This window comes from Lepisma saccharinum, chromosome 12 (genome assembly GCF_977018435.1).
Source record: "Lepisma saccharinum chromosome 12, izLepSacc3.1, whole genome shotgun sequence".
Classification (NCBI taxonomy): domain Eukaryota; kingdom Metazoa; phylum Arthropoda; class Insecta; order Zygentoma; family Lepismatidae; genus Lepisma; species Lepisma saccharinum.
Genome location: NC_139240.1, coordinates 43,989,964 through 44,017,571, shown reverse-complemented (window position 1 = coordinate 44,017,571; position 27,608 = coordinate 43,989,964). Strand labels below are relative to the sequence as shown.

Sequence of the window (27,608 nt, the reverse complement as noted above, 5' to 3'; positions counted from 1 at the left end):
AACGGAGTCTCACCTTAAAACACGCTATTAAACTAACCGACCGATTCGGTGATTTCCTTCTAGATAAGACAGTCCAGCAGTCACAATTGCATGTCTGAAAGGCACAGACAATTACAGGAACTTCATTGTTACAACCTTAGGGAAGGGGGAGGGAAATGTGATGTTCCTGCTGTTCTTGAGTAGATAAGGACTGTAAAATATTGTGATTCTTGAGTTTGAATATTGTGTTGTAGCCTGTGCGAATTAAACCTTTTGCTCTGGGAAGGAGGGGGGGGAGCTCACTCAGTGGCGTACTTGTGATTTCATTTTGGGTACGCAAATTTGTATTCATGTTACCAGTCAGTAAAGTAACCTATTGCATTGCGAATCTAAGTACCCTAGAACATTGCTTCTAAACAACGTCATTAAATCTTATTTAGTACATTTACAGGGTGAGTCAAAAGTTCCTGATCACCCCTTATAAAATGAAGGGAGTGTAGATTGCAGCAATTGGTCATGGTAGTAATATGTTAGGCCTAGGGGGAAACTCTTTGGTGAATGTCATGACAACGTCCGCCATCTTGGTGACCGCCATCTTGGATTCAACTTCATTTCTTTAAATGGGAAGGGGGTCATGTGGGGTATGGTTTAGGGCTAGAATTTCACCAGGAATTCAGTGGTGAAGTCAGATTTTTTTTAAAAAAAAACTTTAATCATATGGAAGAATTATCGAACTAGTAACACCAAAAACTTGACAAAATTTACATTGGCAAGTTCGAACATAATTTCCATTTAACCTACAAGTTTCTTGTGAACATTTTAATACATGTTCGGCTAGGTTGCCCAGTTGGAAGATGGTGTTCTCCTTTAATGTTTAATACACAAGGCTGCATACTCAGTAATGCTTGTTACATAGTTATGAGATGGTATACAATATGCTTTCAATTTTCTTTGGGTGTGTGTGTGTGTGTGTGTGTGTGTGTGTGTGTGTGTGTGTGTGTGTGTGTGTGTGTGTGTGTGTGTGTGTGTGTGTGTGTGTGTGTGTGTAAAAGAGAACGGTAAGCCTCCCGATGGCGTAATGGTAACGTCTTCCCCTTGTAATCAAGGGGTTCCTCTTTCGATACCCGGTGGAGGCACATAGCAGTTTGGTTGGTTGGTTGGTTGATTTGGTGTTTTAAGTCCACTTTATGCACAGTAAGGCTAATCGGGACTGGACCTACAGTTTAAAAGTGGAATCCGAACCACAATGTGCCTCCACCCGGGACCCCTTCATTACAAGGCGACGACGCTACCACTGCGCCATCGGGGAGGCACACATAGCAGTTTGGTACCCACTTTAAACTGTAGGTCCAGTCCCGATTAGCCTTACTGTGCATAAAGTAATCGTAAAACAAAAACTCAAAATAAAACAAGATAATAAGATAGAATGAAAGAAGTAGAGAGAGAAACGCAACGAGAGAGGGGGGGGGGAATGAAAGACATCTAGTGTGTTCGGGAAAAGGCACCTAAGTCACAAACTGCGATTTTCTGTTGCTTATTTTTTAAGTCACGTGGAATCAATTAAAGAATATATTATAAGTACATTTTTATATTGAGCATGTGTAAATACTCTGAGCAGTGATGATCCGACATATCTGTTATTTTTGCTACTAAAATAATAAAAATAAGTTTCCGAACGCCACAGATATTTAGCAAGAAAGACAAAAAAGAGAAAAATCGAGCGAGGGAAACATGAAGTATGTTCTGGATGCAATTTGCGGTGCATTCCCTCCTCGCACGACGAGTTCAAATCGCTAATGTAGCCCTCGCGTGCTTATAGGCGTGGAGGCGTCGGCTGCCTTTCGATTCTCGCAGCGAGCAATGTCAATGCCACGCTTAGTGCAGCAACGTACTGGCTACTTCCCAGGCGTTTTCATTTGTCCAGCGGTTGAGATAAATTGCTACGTTAACTGCAATACCATGAGAGTGAATGTCGCAATCAGCCCCCAGATGGCGAAAAATTTCATTATCGTCCATGGACATCGCAAAAAAAAAAAAAATTGTACGGGGTCAGGCCATCGACAAAACTTTAATAATATAATAGTTGATTGAGTTGATGTTTTAAGTCCACTTTATGCACAGTAAGGCTAATCGGGTCTGGATCTACAGTTTAAAGGGAATCCGAACCACTATTTGCCGCCACCGGGAATCGAAAGTTTATTTAAATGCTGAGCACAGATATAACCTAAGTCAAGTATAAGAAAGTAGAAAATTACAGAGATAAAATATCGGGTGGCCAGAATTAAAGTTACCCAACTCAGATCCCTCTGTAGCCTGTTTGAGGCATCGTAGAACTCTGAAAATTGAGGAATCCACTATGCAGACCATGGGGAAGAGGATGGCGATAAAAAAAAAATATAGTTCAATTTTCCGCCACCAGGTTGAAATGTGGCGCTGTACTTCCATGATGGATTGGAATAATGACGTAAACTGCTCCAATTGGTTATGGATTTGCCTTTACCTTGCAATCTTGCAATAAACGAGAGATTATTTTCTCGCAACTTCCAGCCACTAACAAAGGTCTTTCTAATTAATAACTCAGCTAAATCACTTATGTTTTTCAATATTCATTATTACAGCGCCACATTTCAACCTGGTGGCGAAAAATTGAACTTTTTTTTGTTTATCGCCATCCTCTTCACCAAATTTCAGAGTTGTACGATGCCTCAAACAAGCTACAGAGGGCGCTGAGTTGGGTAACTTTAATTCTGGCCACCCGGTATATAACATGTATAATACTGTATATTGAGACTAATATTAAATGTCAAGTTGTTGTTTTCGACAAGATCTTCTACTTTACCTCTAATATTTAAACAATACTGAGCACATAAATGGCAAGATACACCATCACATCCAGTTTCTACAATTCTCAATGTAATATAAAGTTTAAACACATTGTTATGTCAAAACGTCTACACAAAGCGAAAACAAATGCATTGTTGCGTCAAAATCTCGAGACTTCTTTATATCCCTCCACCCAATTTTGCTTAATTACATAGATAGTCCGTAGTGTATGACAGTGTTGTCATATCCAGTTCGGAGTCGCGAGAAAATGAAGTTTCCATTTGTTACAGAAAAAGAATGAATTTAAAGCGGAATGTGTATCTGTAAATTGAGTTTGTTTTGTTTAGTTACAAATTGTGGTTGCTATGTTGCTTTAATCAAGTTGATTCAATTTTGTATTCACGGTAGGAAAACCATAGATAACACCTGATATTCAGTACATTAGCCTTCCAGAATATTTTCATCTGAAGGGTTTCCTGTCCAAAAATTCTTGTTGGGAAACCTGATGGTAAGGCGAAGATGACGAAGATGGAGGGATAACGTTGGGATGGACCTAAAGGAAATCTGTAAGGATGGAAAAGATTGGATTGATCTTGCCCAGGAAAGGGACAGATGGAAGGCTTATGTTCCTGCAGCCATAAACCTTCGGGTTTACGAATGCTATTAGTAAGGGTTTGAGGGCTCTAAAGAAATCTCCCGGAATTTCATTCTTTAAAGTTGGCAATACTACGTGAACACCTACAAAAATTTATCTCGGCACCCATGTTCTCCACCCCTTTATAAGTAGGAACACAAACAATCTTGTATATATCACTAAGAAAGATTGCATACAAGCTGGGATGAAGGTCGTATATCTTGGAACCTTGTTTCATTCAGAGCACGTAATTATTTCCGTCTTCGAGAAACCAGTAATATCCACAGAATGAGGTGCCTGGGGCAGATAGAGACAGGTTGTGAAATGGCGAAAAATGCTGTAAAAGTTGTCAATATTACCGGTTAGGGAGATTCGGCTTTGCTTAAACGAGCCGCGGAGAAATTGCAAAGGGAAGAAGGAGGGGTATGTAGGTATTTTGCGTGGCTCTTAAGGCAGTAGCAAACGATATTTTTGCAACGCAGGCACTTGGTCTCGTGCACTTTTTTTTCGCATGCCACTTTTATTTTCCCGCGCTCTTATTTGCAAATCGTTCTCTGCCATTCTATGGACTCCGGTTACATAACATGCGATTTTTGCACGTTTCTTGAACTTTGCCTTGTTGTGCTAGAGGTGAGGCCTGGTATTTACCATAAGAAAAGGTCAAACAGTCCGTTCTTTCTGAAGCATGACGACGTAGTCTGGTTAAAAGGTAACCGTGGAAGCACGTAGGACCCCTACACATTCTCGATCTCGGTCATGGTTGTGGTGAGGCGATCAGTACCATGCTCCAGACCCAAGGTATCCACTGATTAGAGACTGGGTGTGCCCCAGAGCGGCTCTGTTCAGGGACGTATGTATCCTAGGAAACAAATTCTATGCTCATGCTACGACGTCAGGGGTCCCGGGTTCGAATCCCACATGCGCTTGGTTGCCACATTTGTGGCTCTTCATTAATTTCATATCAACGCTCAACCTCATATTCGCGATTAGCCAAAAGTGGCAGAAAAGCAAATTAATCAATCTATGGTAATACAAAAAAACTTATCTAAATTTAAAGGTAACTGAATTTGACTATTAATATATATATATATATATATATATATATATATATATATATATATATATAAGTGGATGTATGTTTATATGTATGTTTGTTCCGGCATAACTCTCGAACGCCTGGAGCGATTTCAACCAAACTTGGTACACGTATCACTTGCAATCTGGAAAGAAATACTGCGGGGTAAGACACCCCTGGCACCCCTAGGGGTTGGGGTGGGAAGGGGACATAAAATAGTATTCTGTTGCGTGGCATTTTCGTGTGTCATATCCTGCAAGTTGCAACGTACTCCAGTTGGACACCAGTCGTCAGAAAGTTACTCCGCTACTCCTTTAGTCGGGAACATGAGAATCTACAAATCATCAGGGCTTGCTGGGTAGAAAAGAAACACAACACTGTTTTCAAAGTTAAAACGCAGTTTTATAAACGCGTATATTTCATAATCACTTACCAGTACAACACTAGAACATTCACTACTAACGTTGGTATATTCCCTCACATAAAGCGAAAGTCAAAGAACATAATTAATTGTTTACTTTCAACTTATCGGCAAGAAGAAAACTCGAAAAACCAAAATCTATACTTCAATTCTCTCCGTTTTCAAGTTCTTATTATTTTTCGCCTTCAATTGTTTTTCAAACTCAGTCTGTCGTCAGGTGAGAAACATTCAGGTTAGTTCACTTCCTCGGCTGAGATTAGAAAGTGACGTCAACACGAACAGATTTTGACGTATTTATAAACATGTATAAAAGTTGCAACTACAACTGTATCAGTCTAAGTATAATTATCTGTGACAACTTGAACATTATTTGAAATAACAAACATTTTAAAAATCTTAACTTCTTATAAATATAAAATCTTAAACTCTCAGGTTCGTTACAAAGTTATGCTTCCCGTTCCACAGCACGGCGAATTTGGTTGCCTACACAGAAGGCGCGAAATTGCCATAGTTTTCGGGGTCGCTAAGATGAATAGTGACACTCCCAATGCCGTTCAACTCCAAGTTCACTTTACACTATAGTTAGAATTCATTATTTTCCTGTCTAATAGAAAATTGGGATAAATAAATACCCGGGCAACCCCGGGTAATCAGCTAGTCTTTTTTTTTTGTAAAGTTTATCTACTTCTCTAAATGGTTAGAGTCAATTGTTTCATTTTTGTTATTTATTGTCGCTTTTCTGCCACTTAGTGTCGCTTTCTGCCACAATCGCGAAGATGAGGATGAGTGATGACATGATGAATGGAAACTCACAAAGAACACCCATACCCAGGACTGGATTCGAACCCTGGCGTCGTAGCGGGCTGCTCTAAGCACTCATAAATGGTTAGAATACTCAAAGAAAGTAAGGTCTGGTGCGGAGCACACCCAGCTTGCAACAAGCGTCAAAACTAAATGTCAAGAGCTCTAAACCAGGCCCTCCTAACCTAAACACATGCGCATTACGAGGGGGTGCTGATAAGTCCTTAGCTTTGGCCCCCTCCCATTTTCATATTTTAAGAATTCTTTTTTCGTTTGAAAGCTACATGTTTTTCTATATGTTTGTTACCAAAAATCAAATCAGTGGTGCTAATGGTGATTAGTTGAGATGGCGGGGCAGTCAGTGAAGTTCAGTGATGTTGAGAGCAGAGCAGTGATCAAGTTCCTCTTCCTCCAGGAAAACTCTGCAAAAAACATATATGATGATGATGATGCTACAATCAATGGGGGACGAAGCCCCGTGCTATGCTACTGTTAAGAACTGGATTGTCAAATTTAGGACAGGACATTTTGTCACTGAAAATGAACCCCGCCGTGGGAGACCCTCCATAGTGGTTGTGCCCGAAACAATTGAACAGGTGCATGAAATGATTCTCGCAGATCGACGAATTTCTGCAGAGGACCTAGGCATATCCCGTGAACGCGTTGGAGTCAATATTCGTGATCATCTTCACATGTCGGCCAAGTGGGTGCCGAAATATTTGCATGCCGACCAAAAGCATGCAAGGGTGCTTGCTTCCAGAGACGTTTTGAGCCGTTTTGAGCAGGACGGCAATAATTTTGTGGAAAGTTTGGTCACGGAGGATGAAACATGGGTCTATTTATATGATCCAGAGACAAAATACCAATCAAAAGAATGGCGTCACAGTGGTTCACCGAGACCAAAAAAGTTTCGTGTTTAAAAATCAAGTGCAAAGGTTCTTGCCAGTGTTTTTTGGGATAGGGATGGGGTAATCTTTGTTGATTATCTACAGCAAGGTCACACCATTACCAGGGCTTATTATGCTTTATTACTGGACAGCCTTCACTCAGAGCTGAAGAAAAAACTCCGTGGAAAGTTGTCTCGAAAAGTTGTCTACCTTCACGACAACACATCCTCTCACAAGAGCAATGTTGCAATGCAAAAATTGGCTACGTTAGGGTTTGAAAACTTGGATCACCCACCCTATTCACCTGACCTGGCCTCATCGGACTACCACCTATTCCCATATTTAAGAAACACTTGAAGGGACAAAAACACTTCTGACGCTATTGTAGCTGTAAATGCATGGTGTGACACCCAACCTAAAGAATGTTTTGTAGATGGCCTAAACAAACTGCAGGGCCGCAGCAACAAATGCTTTCCCTTAGGAAAGCTAAGGACTTATCAGCACCCCCTCGTATTAGACCTAAGTGGAATTGTTACGTTAGGAGGGCTAGATTTGATAGAGCATTTAGTTTTGGCGTTTGTTGCAAGCTAAGTGTGTCTCGCACTAGACCGAAGAAAATATGATTGAGGTTCCCCTCAGACTGTCAGCACGAACACATTGTGGAGTTGCTAATTTAAATTTTATATACAGTAAAACTTCGTTAATTCGGACCCCGATAAGCCGGACAGGCAAAAAAAAATGCAAGGTTTTAAATGTGGCTAGAAGTCAACAAGAGAATTTCCCAAAGAAAAGGCAGTCAACCACTAATGAAATTCTCTTTCCCGCAGACTTTGTACTGTACTGTATAGTGTATTTAGGCCTATGCCCTTTAAATACACCATAATAAACGTGTTTTGTTGCTATAAACGGAGTTTTAATGCACTTTCTTTTAGGTTATTTCAGTTAATCCTGGCTTTTCTTACACCGGTCAACTTATACCCCCCATTAGTCCGGATTAACGATGTTTTACTGTAGTTTATGAACATTTGTAACAAAGAAACATTAACAAAAATATTACAAAAGATTACAGTGAGCTTGAGAACAACAATTAATAAGAATGTAGATTTTCAACAATGTCAACTCTCAAAAAACACTCCTGTATTTGTTTAACTGCTTGGAAGAACATTAGAAAAGTGTGTGTATGTGCGTGTGTGTGTTCTGGTTACATATCCTTACGCATAATTAGGGCGAGAGCTCATGAATATGAACACCTTATTAGGCACCCTGGCTTACTCATGTTTCTTCACCACCGTCTATAATTCACCTCCTTATCTCGGTCGTAAGTGGAGCGGGCGTGAGAAAAAGAAATTAACATTTTCTCTCCCCCATTTTTCTTCATATTTCGTGAATGTAATGATAACTTTGCTCTATGGGTTGCAATAATGTGTACAGTAATCTGCAACAATGCAGTATTTGTGTGTATGGGTTTGCATTGTTTTCTAGAAAGGACTGAACGTTGGCGACGTGCTGCGGCGCGAACTTATATGTACCCCGTGGGGCCTGAACTCATGGACAAAAGCTGCCAGGTTTCAGATATTTTCGGCACTTAGTTTTTGAGTTATTAGCTTTCAAAAAAGCAAAAATCCCAAAATTTGACGACATTTTGAAATCTTTAAACAGCTGTAGATCAAAAACTATTTGACCTAGAGAGCTCAAATTGGTGTCATTCCCTTCTGCTTATAATGAGCTTTAATTTGAAATGCAACACGACTGTATTACTTGAATTTTGTAATTTTTAAAAGACTCGAAAAAAGTTTTTTTTAGAAAATCTCAAAAACACATGAAAAATATGTCTTGAAGACATCAACTGACTATTTGTGTGCAAAATTTCATAATGGGCCGGCAATGGGTTCTTATGGAAATAAACTTTTTTATATTGTAATGTGTGCTAAATTTGTTGTTTGTTGTTCCATATTAAAGCCACAACTATATGCTGAGTTGTTGATGTTGAAGTCTTCATGTTAGTCTATTTTATAATTTTTGAACTACGAATAACATGAAAATACCTAAAATTTATCACTTTTAATATCAGGTAAGCAAATTGAAAAATGTACATGAGGATGTCATTATATGACAGTAATTTTATTCTAAACTTCATGGAGATTTATGCACAACTAAAATTTGTGTTTCGGCACTCAAAACCGTCCCTTAGCAACACACAATAAAGGTGTCGTGACGATCGAGCAGTATGCGCCTGCGCAGTAGCGCATGGCCGCTACACTGTTGACTTGCACCGTAGAAGAGCAACGAAGTGTTATTCGTGCCTTGTGGTCAGAGGGAGTGAAACCTTTTGAAATCTACAGCGGAATGAAGGTTCTACGGAGACAAAATTGTTTAAGTCAGGGGAGAGTGTATGAATGGGTGGAAAGTAACACAGTCGCGTTGCATTTCAAATTAAAGCTCATTATAAGCAGAAGAGAATGACTACAATTTGAGCTCTCTAGGTCAAATAGTTTTTGATCTACAACTGTTTTAAGATTTCAAAATGTCGTCAAATTTTGGGATTATTGATTTTTTGAAAGTCAATAACTCAATAACTAAGAGCCGAAAAAATCTGAAAACTGGCAGTTTTCGTCAACTTCACGGGTACTACCACTGCACCAAAATTTATCTATTTCTGAGATGATCCTATAATATTATTATATTTGTTATCGTGATATCTGGGGGCGGGGTACTTGTTGAAATCAGTAAACAACAGATTTAAGAAAATAAGTAAGGAAGCATTGATGTGCATTAATTCACAGTACATGGAAAGGAGGATTTATGACATTTTTTGTGAACTTATAACTCAAGTGTTCGAGCCCACTCTATGTTTTTCAGAAATTGGCACCCTCAATGTGACGAGTAAATAAAATTCAATGGTCGCAGTTACTAATATTCACACAGATACTCGCATGACATTTCCGTGTGGTTTCATAAACATTTCACATAGCTTATATTGAAAATATTTAAAGAGGACATAAGTACAAATATCAATATATTATATTAATGTTAATTGATAATATAATAAAACAGATGGAAGAAGACAGGAAAGTTCGCACACGTCTTGACGGTCAGAGACCTGTAGGAAAGGCAAGAGGAAGATTTGTGTCGTTTCTGTAAAGTGAGCTACTTTATGTTCACAAAGGCTAATCGGGAATGGATCGGTAGCTTAAAGGGGATCCGAAACACTGCACACGTACAGCCAGGAACACTTCTGGAACACAGGAGCCGACCTTTGTGGCGCAATGGTTAGCACAGCGCGCTACGACGCCAGGAGTCCCAAGTTCGAATCGCAGCTTGGGCGTGGGTGTTCTTGTGAGTGTCCCTTCATCAATTTTCATCATATCATCACTCTTTCTCATCGTCGCGATTAGCTAACAGTGGCAGAAGCGATGTGAAGTCATCTAATACAACCAATCAAACTTCTGAAACCCAGGAGTGTTCGTGACTACCTCTCCTAACTTGGAACCTCTTGATCAGGCAACCGGGTTGGCCACTACGATATTGGGTCGTGAGTGTTTTGATCGGATTCAGGAACCACCAGCACGTTAAAATAAACGTGTGAGTTTGCAGAGGAAGATTATTTGAAAACAAAATCCTTAGGAAACTATTTGCCCCTAAAAGGGATGAGGAGACAGGTGAGTGGGGAAGGTTACATAATTTAGTACTGCACAATTTGTATTCCTCTCCAGATATTATTCGAATAAATAAATCAAGAAGACTTAGACACGGCACAAATGGGAGTGGAAAGAAGAGTTTACACGATTTTTGTTGGGAAACCTGATGGTAAGAGACCTGTAGGAAGGCCAAAACGAAGATGTTGTGATGGACCTAAAAGGAAATCGGTAAAGATGGAAAAGATTGGATTGATCTTGCCCAGATAGGGACAGGTGGAAGGCTTCTGTTGCTACAGTAGGAAGTTGGGAGGAAGGGGAGTTGGTCACCACGAACAGGAAGATGGTCGACTTCAGCTTCGACCAGAAACTTCCGAAAAACCAGAACAACGGCGGGAAAGCTGCTCCGACAACACGAGAACCAGTCAAGAAGCAGTTTCAAAGAGAACTCCGTTTGCGCTCACTGCACGTACAGAAACTGCAACGAAAGTGGTAAAAAAACAAACAAAAAAAATAAACAAGCTAGAGAAACATGTCCACTGGCTGTAGGTTACACAGAACACGACTATCGGTACACATAATAAAAGATTGCACCCTTTCCTGTACTTTAAAAGTAGGCCCCCCCTCTCAGCTTTTTACGTGCCAGGCAGCGACCTTCTTCGCAGTCAGGCCTACCAGGCGGGGGGGGGGGGGCTATTACCAGCGTGAGAGTTATATAATGTACTCCATTGCGCGTTTGATGGACATGATTCTTTAGTGGGACGGAAGTAACGATTGCACGCTTGTTCTCTCGTCATCCCAGTTTCCTTACGAAGAGGAAAAACGAGTTACCAGGTTGCACTTGCTTCCTGTTTACATGTACGTGTACCTCAAGGCGTTCTCGTTTCGGAGATGCCCGCATGAGATTGGAAAGTGCATGAAATTGGCGAATGTATACTGTGGATGTACAAGAGTCCTCCTTGCCTGCAATTGTCTGTCGGAGCAGTGTTGCAACACCGTGATGTCAAAAACTGCCTGCGAGAGGCGAGCTTACTTAATTTCAAGGAAGCATCCTGAAATTTTAATTCTCTAACTGGCAGTGAGTGTGGTAGCTTAGAGCCCATGTAATCTCGCGAAATCCTGCAATGCATGAAGCTGATACAATCGTAATGTTGGAAACCTTATGTTTCCAAGTTCACACCAGTGTAAAATAAATCAGAATAATATTTCTAAATTTCAAATTCGCGCATTAATCTTACACTTAATAATAGTAATTATATATTACTACATATATTAGAGTAATTCAAGGTTTTGACTGATTGATTTGGCTCATTTGATTTCACCTTTCTTCCATTTTTGGCTAATCGCGTAGATGAGAATGAGTGGTGATGATATATATATATATATATATATATATATATATATATATATATATATATATATATATAATAGGGTTTGAGTTATTGTTTTAAGTCCACTTTATGCACAGGAAGGCTAATTGGGACTGGACCTACAGTTTAAAGTGGGATTCAAACCATTATATGCCTCCAGCGGGTATCGAACCAGGGACCCCTTGATTACAAGGCGACGACGCTAGCACTGGAAAATCGGAAGAAGAGACGAAGGAAAAAACAACATAACAAAAAACTACAGTATGTGAAAAATGGGTTATACAGTACTGTTATGAATAATATACTTACATTGCTCAGTACAGTAGTAACCATGAAATTAGAGAAATATAGTTACCCTTGTACTTTAAAGAGCCGAACTCCGTAGCGTATTGGTTATCACAGCGCGCTACGACGCCAGGAATCCCAGGTTCGAATATAGCCTGGATGTTCTTCGTAAGATTACCTTCATGAATTCTATCATATCATCAATCATCCTCATCTTCGCGATTAGCCAAAGTGGCAAAAAAGCAAAGTACAATAAACCAAATCAATCAATATAAAATGAGCGGATTAAGTGGTTGACTTTCGAGATTTCCGGGTTCGAGTCCCAACCTGAGCATCAGTGTTGTTTGTGAATGTCCTTTCATCAAATTCATCTAATGATTACTCATCCTCATCGTCGTGATTAAGCAAAAATGGCTATAAACGATAGAAATTAATATTTACGTTTGAAAACACAGCCCCATAACAATGACTTAAAATCGGGCAAGCTCTGGCACTTAGAAACAAGCAGCGTGAGAACCTTCACTGGTCCGCCCCTTCAAGTACCAAGAATAAGTACTGAAGGTGCTCAGTAAAACTGCGTTTAACCCTTTCGTGGAAAAATGTTTGGAGAATTACTCCTGTGTTTGGAAACACTGCTCCCAAGTTCTGACACTGGTGACCCTCTTTTTCCTCCAACCGTTGGCATTCTTTCATCTTCAACGATGCCGGCACGAAATAAGCCTGAAAAGTACTTGTACGTAGTCTCTCTCTCGTTTTGAAGCGGGTTCATTGACCCCTCGCCTCCCTCCTCCAGGCCTACTTCAAGGATCAGCTTTTTAAGAATGTGACCGCATTTTCCATGGGAGTCAGCTGATGCATCTCGGGTGGGGGGAGGGGGAGACAATGAAACAAAAGACAGCACGTTGTGGATGGAAGCATAGGAAGGAAGGGGGAGGATCCGCCTTCTTTTGTTTTTCCCAAGATGGCAAATTGTTCCCAAGGATAACCATGCACACCCAGCAGCTGTGGGGAGTGGCTGAGGACATTGAGCATCAACCGAAGACAACTCTGAAATGGAGGATAAATTCTGATCTCGTCTTCGTCTCGCATAACAGATATAAAAATGATAAATTACTTATTAAAACAACGAAAACATTAATTTGAGCATAACAGAATATGCTGTAAGCATGTAAACGTAACTTTGGAAATACAATGTGCATATTTGTAGATATTAAAGAGCGCATCATACAGGGTGTTTCCCTGATCTTGAATCAAAATTACCGCGTGGATGGAGACACCCAAGTACCAATATGAGATACGGAAGGTCGGTCCGGAAACGCGCCATTAAAAAGTTATAAGCCCTACAAATACCTCTCTACGCATTAATTAATATGTGCCCTTGAAATGAAATTTTAATAATATATTAAGGCATAATCACAAAGAGTCATAGTTCGATTACGTCTCAACTTGTTGACAAATAAAAGATTAAGTTTAAATTAGTTGTCAACCACTGAATCTAATGAGTATAATCAGGCCAACATCATTATTAATTTGGTAAATGCTGATTTATATTGCGCACATTGCATTTTGAAGACAGAAATTCCTATTAATACTAATTGGGAAATTGATTACTTTAGTATTACACTCGATAACTACCAGGTGGGCAGAATTAAAATTACCCAACTCAGAGCCCTCTGTAGCCTGTTTGAGGCATCGTAGAACTCTGAAAATTTGTGAATCCACTATGCAGACCATGGGGAAGAGGATGGCGATAGAAATAAGTTCAATTTTCCGCCACCAGGTTGAAATATGGCGCTGTACTTCCATGATGGGTTGTACAAATAGTCACGTTAAGTGATTTAGCTGAGTTATTAATTAGAAAGACATTTGCTAGTGGCTGGAAGTTGCGAGAAAATAATCTCTCGTTTATTGCAAGATAGCAAGGTAAAGGCAAATCCATAACCAATTTGAACAGCTTACGTCATTATTACAACCCATCATGGAAGTACAGTGCCACATTTCAACCTTGTGGTAGAAAATTGAACTTTTTTTATCGCCATCCTCTTCCCCATGGTCTGCATAGTGGATTCACCAAATTTCAGAGTTCTACGATGCCTCAAACAGGCTACAGAGGGCTCTGAGTTGTGTGACTTTAATTCTGGCCACCCGGTACATTATTAATTTGATTTTAATAATTCTGGTTGGGGAAGAAAAACCTGTTTCAGGAAATCTATCGCGGCCCAGTGGTTGAGGAACCATGACCTAGGCAGTCCCCGTCTCAAGTTTGTGAAAAACTTAATCGTACCTAAGGAAAAAACAAATCAATATGTGTTAAAGTTGTGCGGGTTATTTTTCGACACCCTGTATTTCCGCGTTCTGAAACAATATAACTTCGCATTAAATTACGTGTGAGGTACGCTCACCTGCAATGAAAATGGGACACCTAGATCCCGAAATGCTCGCTTGTCTGCAAGACGGTATGTGTGTTGCTTAACTGTCCGTAGAAGTTGCCTTGCAGGGGAGGAGCATCTTAAGATCTAGGTGTCCTGTTTTTATTGTAGGTGACTGTACATGTATGGTCTTATTTTGGAGGTGATCAAGGTTTCATCTTCCGTGGGTTGGCTTATCCAGTGCTGACCCTAGATCGAACTCAGGCCACATGATCCGCAGAAACATCACTTACCGCGCCAGGGTACGCATGGATGAGGAAGATATCCTTGTTTTCCCGCTTAATATAAAACAGTGATTACCCGTCCTGAGGAGAATGAACTCGGAGCGCTGACGTCATGGTGAGCGATACCAGAGGAAACAAACATCTAGAGCCATATGCTGCGAGGGCAGCGTTAAATTACGGAAACGCAAGATGAACGCTTTTTCTTAGGTTGCGAAGGGACTTCTTAGAAATCCTAATGCCACGGTGTTCCGAAATGAGGCATGAAATGTTATCCACAGTGAAACAAACAGCTGGAGAATGATTATGTTGTCTCACTGCTGCTGGAGTTGGGATTACGTGTCAAATCATTGTCTTAAATTGTAACTTGGAGAAGGCTGACACAGTCGTGAATGCGTGTATGATTGATTTGGTTATTTTACGTTTCATTTCTGCAACTTTTGGCTCATCGCGACGATGAGTGATGATGTGACGAAATTGATAAAGGGACACATACAATGAACACTTATACCCAGGCCGGGATTCGAATCCGAGACCCCTTGCGAGGCACCGCGTTGTGCTAAACACCTCGCAACCGAGCGCGAGTGTAAACGCGTCTTGTTCTGGGTATTTTCTCCATTTTCAAGTTCGCTAAGTTGTGCGTTTGAAGGTCCACTTTATGCACAGATAGGCTAATCGGGACTGGATCTGCTATACGATGTTCCTCCACATATCGAACCCGGGGCCCCTTGATTACCACAACGCCATAGTTTCGTTGATTGAATGAATTGATTGAACTAGGTTATTTTACGTCACTTTTCTGCCATTTTTGGATGAGGATGACATGAAGAAATTGATTTGAATTGTTATTTTAAGTCCACTTTATGCACAGATAGGATAATGTGGGCTGGACCTACAGTTTAAAGTTGCATCCGAACCACTGTGCAATGTGCCTCCACCGGAAATCGAACCCTAGATCCCTTGATTACAAGGTGGCGACGTTACTACTGCATTATTGGGGGAGATCATGATGAAATTGATGAAGGGAAACTCACGAAGAACATCCATGCCAGGTCCGGACTTCGAACCAGGGACCCCTGGCGTCGTAGCGCGCTACGATAATGACTGCCACGAACGTCGGAAATACTTCTTATACCTATTTTTAAGACTGTGCATTGACATTTACTTTATTTGCATTTTGCAGCAAATGCAGTATCCTTGTGTAGATGGTGGGTGGTCGACGCTATTGAACATTTTTGTCAACATAGTGAGTATGGCAAGAAAGACCATACATACATACTTGAAATGGGAAGGGATGGGTGGATGTTTCGTAGCTCCGACTACCTCTCTCTCTCTCTCTCTCTCTCTCTCTCTCTCTCTCTCTCTCTCTGTGCGTGTGTGTGTGTGTGTGTGTCTACAGGGAGAGAAAGAGAGGGAGAGACAGAAAAAAGAGAGAGGGAGACAGAGAGAGATAGATAAAGAGAGGGAGAGACAGAGAGAGAGAGAGAGAGAGAGAGAGAGAAAGAGAAAGAAAGGGAGGGAGGGAGAGACAGAGAGAGATAAAAAAGAGAGGGAGTGACAGAGAGATATAAAGAAAGAGAGGGAGAGAGACAGAGAGAGAGGGAGAGACACAGAGAAAGAGAAAGAAAGAGAGAGGGAGAGACAGAGAGAGACACACAGAGAGAAAGGAAGAAACAGAGAGAGCGATAAAGAGAGGGAGAGACATAGAGAGAAAGAGATAGGGAGAGACATAGAGAGATAAAGAAAGAGAGGGAGAGAAAGAGAAATAAAGAGAGGAAGAGATAGAGATAAAGAAAGAGAGGGAGAGACACAGAGGGAGAGAAAGAGAAATAAAGAGAGAGGAAGAGACGGAGAGAGATAAAGAAAGAGGGAGAGACACAGAGAGAGAGAGAAATGGAGAGGCAAAAAGAGAGATAAAGAGAGGAAGAGACACAGAGAAAGAGATAAAGAAAGAGAGGGAGAGACAGAGAAAGAAAGAAAGGGTTGGGGAGAGAGGGAAGAGAAAGAGAGGGAGAGAGAAGAAATAGAGAAAGAGGAGAGAGGAGAGAGGAGAGAAGAAAAATATAGGTGGAGAGGGAGAGGCAGGGAGAGAAAGAAAAAGAGAGAGAGAGATGTAATGTACCCAAGTCCATATAGGCCCGACATTTTGAAGAATACCAAACCATTGGAAATTCGAGGTCAACCAGAATGAGCCGAAACCATTCTCCTAACTTGCTTCAAGCCAGACCTTAGGACACCTTCTCAGAGACCAACTAACAATGGAGAACTTTTACAAGGAACCCCTTCCGCTTTCTTCCATTACGAACAAGAAATGTAACACATAACACGACAATCATCTCTGTCGTAAAAAGTTTCACGACAACGCACGAGGACGAAGATCCACAAAACCATGGAGAAAGCTATGGCGTTTTTTGTACCAAGACTGCACCCATCTTCTCCTTGGAATATTATACACCCGAGCAGCGGGTGGGCTATTAGTTACCCTATTGTAACTTCTTGTCAAAAAAAAGGACATCAGATGCACCGCCGGGAGTTCAATGTTTCGGAGAGTGAAAGTGTGATGCAGTAATCAAGAAGAATGACAGGAAATTCTCCGACATTCCTCCAACACACGCGTTTGCTTTTTTATTATCTTCATCTTCGGCTGTTGCACTTCCAACGCATCGTAACACTCAAGCGTTATAAGTATCCTGCAGGACAGCTTTCTAAATTTATCAGTGTTGCCACAGGTAGCAATCGCATGTACCAGTCCGAAGTTACGGCAGAAATGTATTTTTACCACGTTCTTATGTAATGATAGGTATCGGTAGCTTCCCTCCGGCTGTTTTCTTGGCCCAATCGGTTCCTTCAGCTGTTTTTTACCATGTCAGAGTTCTTCTCTGCCGTGCGTGTTGTCAATGACTTTACAGTTTCGGAGATAAATTTCTTCTCATTCGTCTCATTTTCTTCTTCACATTTGCTTCCTTAAAACTTCTACCTCTTCGGAGACAACTTCCCTCTTCTTCCCGTTTTCGTTGGTTTCCTCTGACTTCTACCTCTTCGGAGCCATCTTCCCTCCTCTTCCTGTCCGTAGGTTATCTCTGACTTCTACCTATTCGGAGCCACCTTCCCTCTACTTCCTGTCCGTTGGTTATCTCTGACTTCTACCTCTTCGGAGCCGCCTTCCCTCTTCTTCCTGTCCGTTGGTTATCTCTGACTTCTATCTCTTCGGAGCCACTTCCATTCTTCTTCCTATCCGTTGGTTATCTCTGACTTCTACCTCTTCGGAGCCACTTCCATTTCCATACTTCTTCCTGTCCGTTGGTTATCTCTGACTTCTACCTATTCGGAGCCACCTTCCCTCTACTTCCTGTCCGTTGGTTATCTCTGACTTCTACCTCTTCGGAGCCGCCTTCCCTCTTCTTCCTGTCCGTTGGTTATCTCTGCCTTGTACCACTTCAGAGCCACATTCCCTCTTTCTTTACCCTCTCAGTTGGTTATTTGACTTCTGCCACTTCGGAACTATATCTTTCCTCTTCTTCCTGCTCACTTACTGTGTCTTCTTCCACTTTTGTACTACCCACATCTTCTTCGGGAGCCATGGTGGTCTAGTCAGTAGGGAGTCTGACTGCCGCGCGGGAAAACCGGTTTCGATTCCTGGGTTGGGTGATATAAGGTCGGAATATTTATGATCTTATCCCTACATAAACCGGCCATGGAGTTCACCTAACCTCAAATAAATGGAAGAAGGTGGTGCAATACTAACATTCAATAAGCGCCGTAGAGTAAAGCAACACACATAACGCCTTGCAGGGAAGCGAGCATTTCACGATCTAAGGTGTCCATGTTTATTGCCGGTGACTGTACATAATGAAATTCAGTATCATCAGAAGATGTAAGGATGGAGCACTGGCTAACGCTGTTAACTTGCAATCGAATGGTTCGATTCCCACTGGACACCTAGTATTTATCCACACACACAATCAACACACTCCTAAAATGTCCTCAATACCCATAAAAAATTTCACAAAGACCCAATTTATGGCCATTTTAGCTCTAAATTTACCCTTAGCCTATAAATACGAACCGACCCTCCTCTTCCCATGGGAAATTCTGAATAAACTCCTGACTGGAAACACATCCTGTTAGTCCAGGATAGTGCGGAGTTCAAACAAGCAATTTAACTGCTTAAGAACGACGTTGTGCCAAAGGAAGGGAGAGGGAAGGAAGAGATCTACAGAGAAAAGATAAAAAGAGAGAAAATGAAGAAGAGAGAGAGAAGGAAAGAGAAATAGAAGGGAGGGAGAAAGAGATAAGCGGAAATGGATTTGGTTTGGTTTGATTTGGTGTTTTAAGTCCACTTTGTGCACAGTAAGGCTAATCGGGACTGGACCTACAGTTTAAAGTGGGATCCGATCCACTATGTGCCTCCACCGGGTATCGAACCCGGGGCCCCTTGATTACAAGGCAAACGACGCTACCACTGCGCCAAGCGGAAATAGAGAATGTCTCTAGAGAGAGGAGAGAGATAGAGATGGAGAGGGACAGAAATATATAGGAAAGGACAGAGACGAGAAAGAAGGAAAGAAAAATTGAAAGAGATACAGAGAGAGCTGAAGATAGAGAGAAAAGAAAGGAAGAGATGAAGAAAGAGGAGGATAAAGGGAGATAAATAAAGACGAAGAGATGAAAAGAGAGAGGATAAAAAAGAGAGAGGGGTAAGAAAGACAGAACGAAGTTAATGTAATCAAAACCACGGGACTTCCGAAAAGTAGTTCCTTTTCTATATACGTGTTAGCTCTGGTGTTATTTTGCCCAAGATATATTGGTCTTAGCTGCACAGCTCATAAGATCCCACAACTTCAATGTAGCAGCTTTTAACATGCACTATATTCCTACGCGCAAGGTTCCTGGTATTGAAACAGCCAATAGGATATCTCGGAAGCCACGTGTCTTTGTTTACATTGACTCCGTTCCCACAGCGGACGGAGAATAGATCAGTTCGTTCCACCGTAACTACGCCGTGATGGGCAACGTGTGTAGCTGCTAGCGTGAACCAAGGGGAGAATGAAGATTACACATCTTCGGAAACACAGAAGTCGGTCAATTGTCTAGGGGGGTGAGAGACCGCCGTTTTTACGTGAGTGGACAGAAACTTGACCGCCGCTGGCAACCTTGCAAACAAGTTTAGGGGGAAGGGGGAGATTGCAAAGGGAAAAGATCTGCGAAGCTTTCGTTATCTATGATGTCTCTCATCGAAAGCTGTAAACACTTGCAACCCGGTTACTGCATCTGGAACACACGGAAGTGCATCTTTCAAGTATAAACATGTATTTTTTTCTCCTCTTTATCCAACTCCCCCACCTCTTCCCCCCTCTATTTTTACCCAAGAACTGGTGATAACAGCTCGACATATACATTTTACGAAGTACAGGGTGTTCTAAAAGTCCCTCTCCGTAATATATATGCAGATTTTGATGCTTCAGTTCAAAATTCATCCATTAATCTATTCACTCGTATGATGTAAGTAATTGGCAGGTAATTCCAAGTCTGGCGAGTACGGTGGGTGGCTAGCAGCAGGAACCCTTCGCTGTCGAAGAAATACGCTTGCAGGGCGGAGGAATACATACAATCTTGAAACAGTTCAGGCATTCTTAACTGGTACATTTCAGAAGTGCACGAGCCGACCCCCGTGACGGAGTGATTAGAACATCGCGCTACGACGCCATGGGTCCCGGGTTCGAATCCCGGCCTGGGCATGACTGTTTGTGAGTGTCCATTAATTAATTTCATCATGTCATTACTCATCCCCATCTTCGCAAATTAGCCAAAAGTGGCACAAAAAGCGAAGTAAAGCAAATCAATCAATCAGAAATGCACGAGCCTTTATAAAATTATATATATATATATATATATATATATATATATATATATATATATATATATACATACATATCTCTGTGTGTGTGTGTGTGTGTGTGTACACAACAGCATATATTAGTTCAGTAAATGTATGAGTCTGATGGTAGGTAAATGATATCATTTGAAGAAATAAATAAGAAAGGTTGGTTTCGAAATACAGGGTGTTCCAAAAGTTCTTGTCGCCGTAACATGGAAGTCTATACTGACGACTCATTTTATAATTAATGTGTGTGTGTGTGTGTGTGTGTGTGTGTGTGTGTGTGTGTAATGGTAAGCTTGCCATCCAGCATCTAATAGTTTATTGTACGAGGTTGATTATGTAGAATACATGATAGATAACTCTCTAGCCTTCTTAAACCCGAAGGTTTATGGCTGCAGCAACACAAGCCTTCCATCTGTCCCTATTCTGGGCAAGATCAATTCAATCTTTTCCATCCTTATCGATTTCCTTTAGGTCCATCTCAACGTTGTCCCTCCATCCTCGTCTTGGCCTTCCTACAGGTCTCTTACCATCAGATTTCCCAACAAGAATCCTGTAAACTCTTCTCTGCTCTACGATTCGTGCAATATGGCTACCCACCTAAGTCTCCTTAATTTAATTATTCTAATGATATCTTGACATGAATACAATTTATGCAGTTCTAAATTATGTAATCTTCTCCACTCACATGTCTTCTCATCCCTTTTAGTTCCAAATATATTTCTAAGAATTTTAATTATTTTATAGATGATAGGTCATGATAGATATTCTCATCGCAAGACATGAGCAAGCAAATTGGATATACTCTCAGGAACACCGCCAGAAAAGAGCACTGTATGTTGCATCAATGTACGGGTTCTTCTTGCGATGGGGAGGAGACGGACGAGCATATCCTAATGAACTGCCCTTCAACACGTGACCTAAGGGACAAATGGATGAAAAACTAAACAGGCAGGGAGACGATAGAAGTGGTAGACGACAGAAAAAAGATAAAGGAAGCGGGGCAGCAAGTGGGGAAATACCTGGGAGAAGTAAGAGAACGGCGGGGGAAAGCTATTAGAGAAGGCAGCGAAAGGAGTGATCATGCTCCAGACGAGCCATCTTTATAGTGTAAGTGTGTGTAAAGTAAAATGTATGCGTTTTTTGGTGAGAGTCCATGAAAAGAGAAGTGGGGCGAGGAAGAAGGAAGAAAGACTGGAAGAAGAGGGAGGGGAAGAATGTGTATATAGGGGACAAAGTAAGAGACAGCTTAAAAGAAAACTAAATGTAACACAATATTGTATAAAAAAACAAAACTATGTAATGCGTACAGCTTATGGCTCGCACAAAAAATCTAAATCTAAAACATTTGCGTCGCTTTTCGTGCCACTTTTGTCCAAACGCGACAACGAAAGTGAATAAAACTGGTAAAGGGACACCCACTGACGCTCAGGTCGGGACTCGAACCCGGAAACCTCGTTGGCCAAGGACGTATTTGTAGGGGGGGGTCCCTGACCCCCACTGAAAGACTAACGAAGTCTTAAAATTAAATACTCCAAATATAATTACTTAGCATGTGTTATGTAATCGTGGTTATTTATCTTTCCTGAACTTATTGGAAGGCAACGTGTTGCGATCGTACGGATTTGAAGGAAAGTGCCAAAGATTTGTGCATTTGTACTCATGATAAAATGCATAACATATTAATCAGGAACTAGACTTTTCGTCAATTGTGATAGGCAATTAAAAGTGATCACTGTACAATTGTTTTTGCCTATTACGTTTTTTGTTATTCGATAAATATTCAAGGCTTTTTCTACTTGACATTAATATCCTTGCCAAGGCAGTTATTTTTATGCAAACTTTGGTGATCTTAACTACACGTAAGCTAGATAAAGAGTTGTTGTTGTTGTTGAGTTGGTGTTTTAAGTCCTCTTTATGCACAGTAAGGCTAATCGGGACTGGACCTACAGTTTAAAGTGGAATCCGAACCACTTGTGCCTCTACCGGGTATCGAACCTGGAACCCCTTGATTAGAATGAGACGACGCTACCACTGCGCCATCGGGGAGGCCATGGTAGATAAAGAATGCATGCTGTTATATATATAGTATATTATTTTACCATCTCTTTACCTATTCATGTAATAATAACAATACAATATTAATTCATTTGTATATTTAATTCATATTATTTTAATTTGATTTAATATAATTATTGGTATATTATTATTATTATTATTGAGACAATTAGTCGGAAATGTATTTCTAGATACGTGTATGTCGTTGGTGTAATCGAGAGCCCACACCTCAACCACTCTGCCACCGAGCCGACAAGAAAGAGAGAGAGAGATAGAGAGAGAGAGATATGAGGAAAAGTGAAAGCGAAATGCAAGCGGACGGTGATTAATATCTCCATAAACCCTGCCCAGCGTCTAGGGATCTCCGTTCAACACACGCAACCATGGACATTTCGAATCGCCCCACCGGGATCTACATTTACAGTTTCCCTCGTAGTAGTCGTTAAAAAACCTTCGAACCCATTCCTCCTGCTCCCCCTCCGCCCCCTTCAAACCAAGTGGCAACGTCCAGCGCCGAGGGGTGAGTGATCTTGCTGCCATCTTCAGTGGAGACACGTAAACAGTCATAAAACTCCCAAGACGTCTGCGTAATGCACTGTGGTGTAATTGCAGCTCCCATCGGTGGCACTTTGAATGTCCTGCGGCGTGATGGAGATGTTGATCGCTGGGGTCTATCTGCATTTAAGGATTAAGCTGTTCCTTCTGGCCTTGAAGTGTGTATAGAGCCACAGCTGAGGTATTTCGCACGCTGTGCTCTGGGAACCTAGAGAGATGGAGCAGGGAGAGACAGAGAGGGGAGAGAAAGAGACAACGTTATTGGAGACATAGTAGGAGATAAAGACACGTACAGAGGGGCTAGATAAACAGGGAAGAAAATGTACATAGAGAGACAAACATGAAAGGGGAAGGAAGGGACAGAAAAAACAGACGAGAGAAAGAGGCGAGCAAAATGGGAGACAGGTAAATCGGGAAGGGAAGACAGAAAGTATAAGAGAGGGAGATAGAAAGCGAGGTGGGAGACAAAGACAGGGAGAATGAGAGACACACGGGAAGGACAGAAAATGAGAAAGACAAGGAATGGAAGGTAAAGAGGCGTATAGACAAAGATGGGGAGAGGGAGAGAGATGCAGGTAAGAGAGGAGGGGAAGGAAGATAAAGAGGGAGAAAGAGGGGTAAGGAAGAGAAAGAGAGATATGCAGGCAGGAAAGAAGAGGGGGGAAAGAAAATAAAGAGGAAGATAGATAGGGGAAGGAAGAAAAAAGAGATAGAGATAGAGATGCAGGCAGGAAAGAAGAGGGGGAAAGGATGATAAAGGGGAAAAGAGAGAGAGAGAGAAAGGAAGACAAAGAGGGAGAGAAGAGAGGAAAGGAAGATAAAGATGAAGAGAGAGAAGAAAGAAGGGGGGACGAGGAGAGTAAGAAGACAGAGACAAAGAGATCCAGACATTCAGAGGAAGGAAAACAGATTTGAGGGGGTGATACTGTTAGAGAGACATAAGGTGGAACGAAGACAGTGAGAGATGTGGGAACAAGATGGGTCATCAGTTACAATCGTAACCTGTGACAAGCGCTGTGGTTTCTGCACGCAGGAATATATGGGATTGGAGAAATGCTTTAAAAGTCGCATTATTATATCCGGCCTGAAGAGAAACGAATGCTCGTGAATCTAGGGTTAAGACTTCTGAAAACAAATTGACCAGTTAGCCTTCTAATCAAGAGGTCACGTGGAGGCAGTGGTTCGGATCCCACGTTAAACTATAGGTCCAATCCCGTTTAGGGTATCTGTGCATAAACTAGATTTAAAAACAAAAACTTAAACGACCAGCTAAGAAAGTTAAGACTGCAGCACGATAATACTCCTCCATCCTGCAACGCGCCTACCGTCAATCTCACCCGTCGTATTCGCCAGACTTGGCATTACCTCGACAGTGAAACAACACCCCGAGCTCCATTCGATCCGAGTCAAAATTGGGCAGCACTTCGAAGTTTACAATCAGAATGTACAAGAACGCTTACATTATTATTTTGGCCGTGAAGCTTGGTGCCGACTACAGCCGACCTTTCGGGCTGTCAGAACCTTCCGCGCCTGTTATAACAATCAAGTGACCTTCACGCTACATTTCTTACGCCCGCTAAAGCAAAACCTTGTATTGAAGTCTGGCACAGGGTGTTTACAAGGTACACTTCTTCTTCTTCGCTGTTGTTTCTCTTTTCAGCTCTCTCTCGCACACGCAGCTATCATTCCTCAACAGACAAAGGTATGCCATACGTGTTGCCTTATGTGACCCAGCGGGCAGCTGAGAAATGGTGTCCCCGCCCACTAGAAAACGCCCATGCACGTGAACTGACGCTCTAATATTGCCAGTACGTCACGCTGCCGCCACAGACCATGTTGTTACTGACCTTCACCTATGCGAAATCTTTGTGGCATCGTCCTGAATTTTACATTTTCCCTTTTTTTGTTGCTTTCCCTCACTTTTGCATTCTTTTTTCCTTCTTACTTTCCTCTTTCTTGTCATCTTTCTACTTTTCGCGCCCACTATTGCAGTCTTTACTTCGGCTTCTATCTCTCTCTCCATTTCTTCTCTCTCTCTCTCTCTATCTTTTCTCTTTTCCACTCTCTGTTGTTACCTCCTCCCCACTTTCATTCTCTTCTCTTTGTTTTCACTTTCGTTACCTTTCCTTATACACTCTTTCTCTCCCATTCTCTTTACACTTTTCTCCTTCTCTCTCTTCCTTTTAAAAATCTTTCGTTTTACATCCTTTCTCTATTCCCTCCCTTTCTTTTTATACTCTCTACCTCCCTTTCTTTTTATGCTCGTTCTCTATTCATTCCATTCCTTTCATTTGCCCCTACTGCACTATTTGTTACTCCATCTTAATCTCTTTCCTTGTCACTACCATTCTTGCATTATATCGTAGCTTCATTCTCTCCCCTTCTCACTCATTCTCCCCTCCTCTCTCTCTCTCTCTCTCTCTTCTTTTCACTCACTCTATAACCCTCCCTTTCTTTCAATCTCTATCCCTCCCTTGTTTTCAATGTTTCCCTCTCTATCTCTTCATATCCTCGTTCTATTTCCTTCATTTTCCCTCCTACAATCTTTGTTATTCCTTTTCTAATCTTCATGCATTATGTTTAAGCGTAAGTATTTGTTTGTACAGTTTGTACGTACAGTATCCCGCAATGAATAGATTTTAATAGCAAATTTTAATGGCAAGTACTATCACAGCCGTAAAGTTAGACAACACACGTAACGCTTTGCAGGGAAGATAATATATTTAAGGATGTAGGTATCGCAATTTTATTGTCGGTGGCTGTAAATGTGCCTGTGTGTTTTTCAATTTTATCAGTAAACAGATGTAAGATATTATCGAAGTAGATGGTTAACTTATTGATTGATTATGTTTATTTTACTTCGCCTTTCTGCCTCTTTTGGCTAATCGTGACGATGGGGATGAGTAGCGCGGTGTGCCAACCACTCCGCTATGGAGCTCGGCAAGCAGACCGTTAAATGGAAGAAATGGTATTATAGCCATGTTAAGAAGCTGAAATAAATAAATAAACTCACTTTTTCTGACATTATTGACCCTTAGATGTCTTTCTAATTATCCAAACGCGTCACACCTTATTTCAAGTACGTATAGATTGGTAATGAAATTTAATATTGGTAAAAAGTGTGCGCACAAAACTTTACACAACGAACGTAGTCGACCACGTCATGGAAATATGGTGGAAACTTCGTTTGAAATTACATCACTCAGCACTTGGCACCATGACACCTTAAATCCTGACAGCCACCGAATAGAGATCGATCACCGAGGGAATAGAATCCATCATCCACAGAAGTGGCTAACCTTACTCGCGTTGGGCTGACAAAATTTAGCCGGGCCACGATATATCTTTGCATATACTTGTCAGCGTTAAGTGTCGCCGCACACCCTGTCCTTGAGCGAGTTACACCTCCAGATCTCAACGATCCAGCGTTCAAAGACCTGCTCCTCTGAGACAGATCAGTCGGAAGATTCTGGTCCAGGGATGCAGGGGGTCTGTCCGGCACGCCTCGACGATTTATCAAGACCAGGGGCGGATTCATGTTTCTTGGTTGTGGGTGCGGATGATCAGTGGCGTGTGCAAGAGTTTTGAAACGGGGGGAGGTTATGGCTTCGTCTTTAGTAGTGAATTTTACAGTGTGCTCTATATCAGGGTTGTTAAAGCTCCAGAAACCCATACATTCTAATGGGTTTTATTGGGGATTCGCGACAGGACCGGAACCTTACTTCTCGCACAATTTAAACTCGGTCCAAGTAGTGTATTGTTCCATTAAAAAAGGTTCCGGGACCGAACTGAAATACTTTAAACATAAAAGGTTCTTCACGGTCCGTAACCCATTTCCGCTTGCTGGTTTTCTCTCCTGGACCGGAATTCAATTTAATTAAAATTCCTGGACCTTAAACAACCCTTAAAGTATAACTACTAAGCACTTCAGACTCTTCTTGCTAAACAGTTTTGTGTTGATTTTATGAACACAATTGTTTGGAGAGCGGCACATTTCAGAGACAATATATTTATTCGTTATGGTGCCTCTGCATATATATATATATATATATATATATATATATATATATATATATATATATATATATGTATACCCATCAATGCAATGAAACTAAAACAGTGAGATAAAATTAGGTTTTTCCTTATCGGCTAATCACATCTGTTGTGTACAAATTCATTACTATGCATAAATTCATAAAAATTAATATACACGAATGCACCTCATTTCTGCAACTTCCTTTGTTATCCAGCAACGAAGAAAAACCACAGACAAAAACAGTTCTTCCTACCAAACTCGCAGATTATCTTTACATGACCAAACTTTCGATCTGAGTGGTTGTGTCCTAATTGCGAACAATTCCTAAATTGTCCAAATTGCGAACACATGAAAGTGAGAAATAATTCCATGTCCTAATTGCGAACACGTGGAACCGAAAAACCTGTTTTCAAAAACCTATTGTTCTTGCCAAACTCACAGATTATCTTCACATGACCAAAACCAGTCTGCCAGTCATCATTCCTAGCATGGTAGCAACAAGGGCATTCCAGTAGGAA

At 41.3% G+C, this 27,608-nt stretch overlaps 1 protein-coding gene across 2 annotated transcripts in view; it reads right to left on the bottom strand.

The window, feature by feature from the left end:
• E23 (ABC transporter G family member E23) overlaps positions 1-27,608 on the bottom strand; it is a 354,223-nt gene that overhangs the window by 122,086 nt on the left and 204,529 nt on the right. The gene's annotated exons all lie outside the window — the stretch shown is intronic.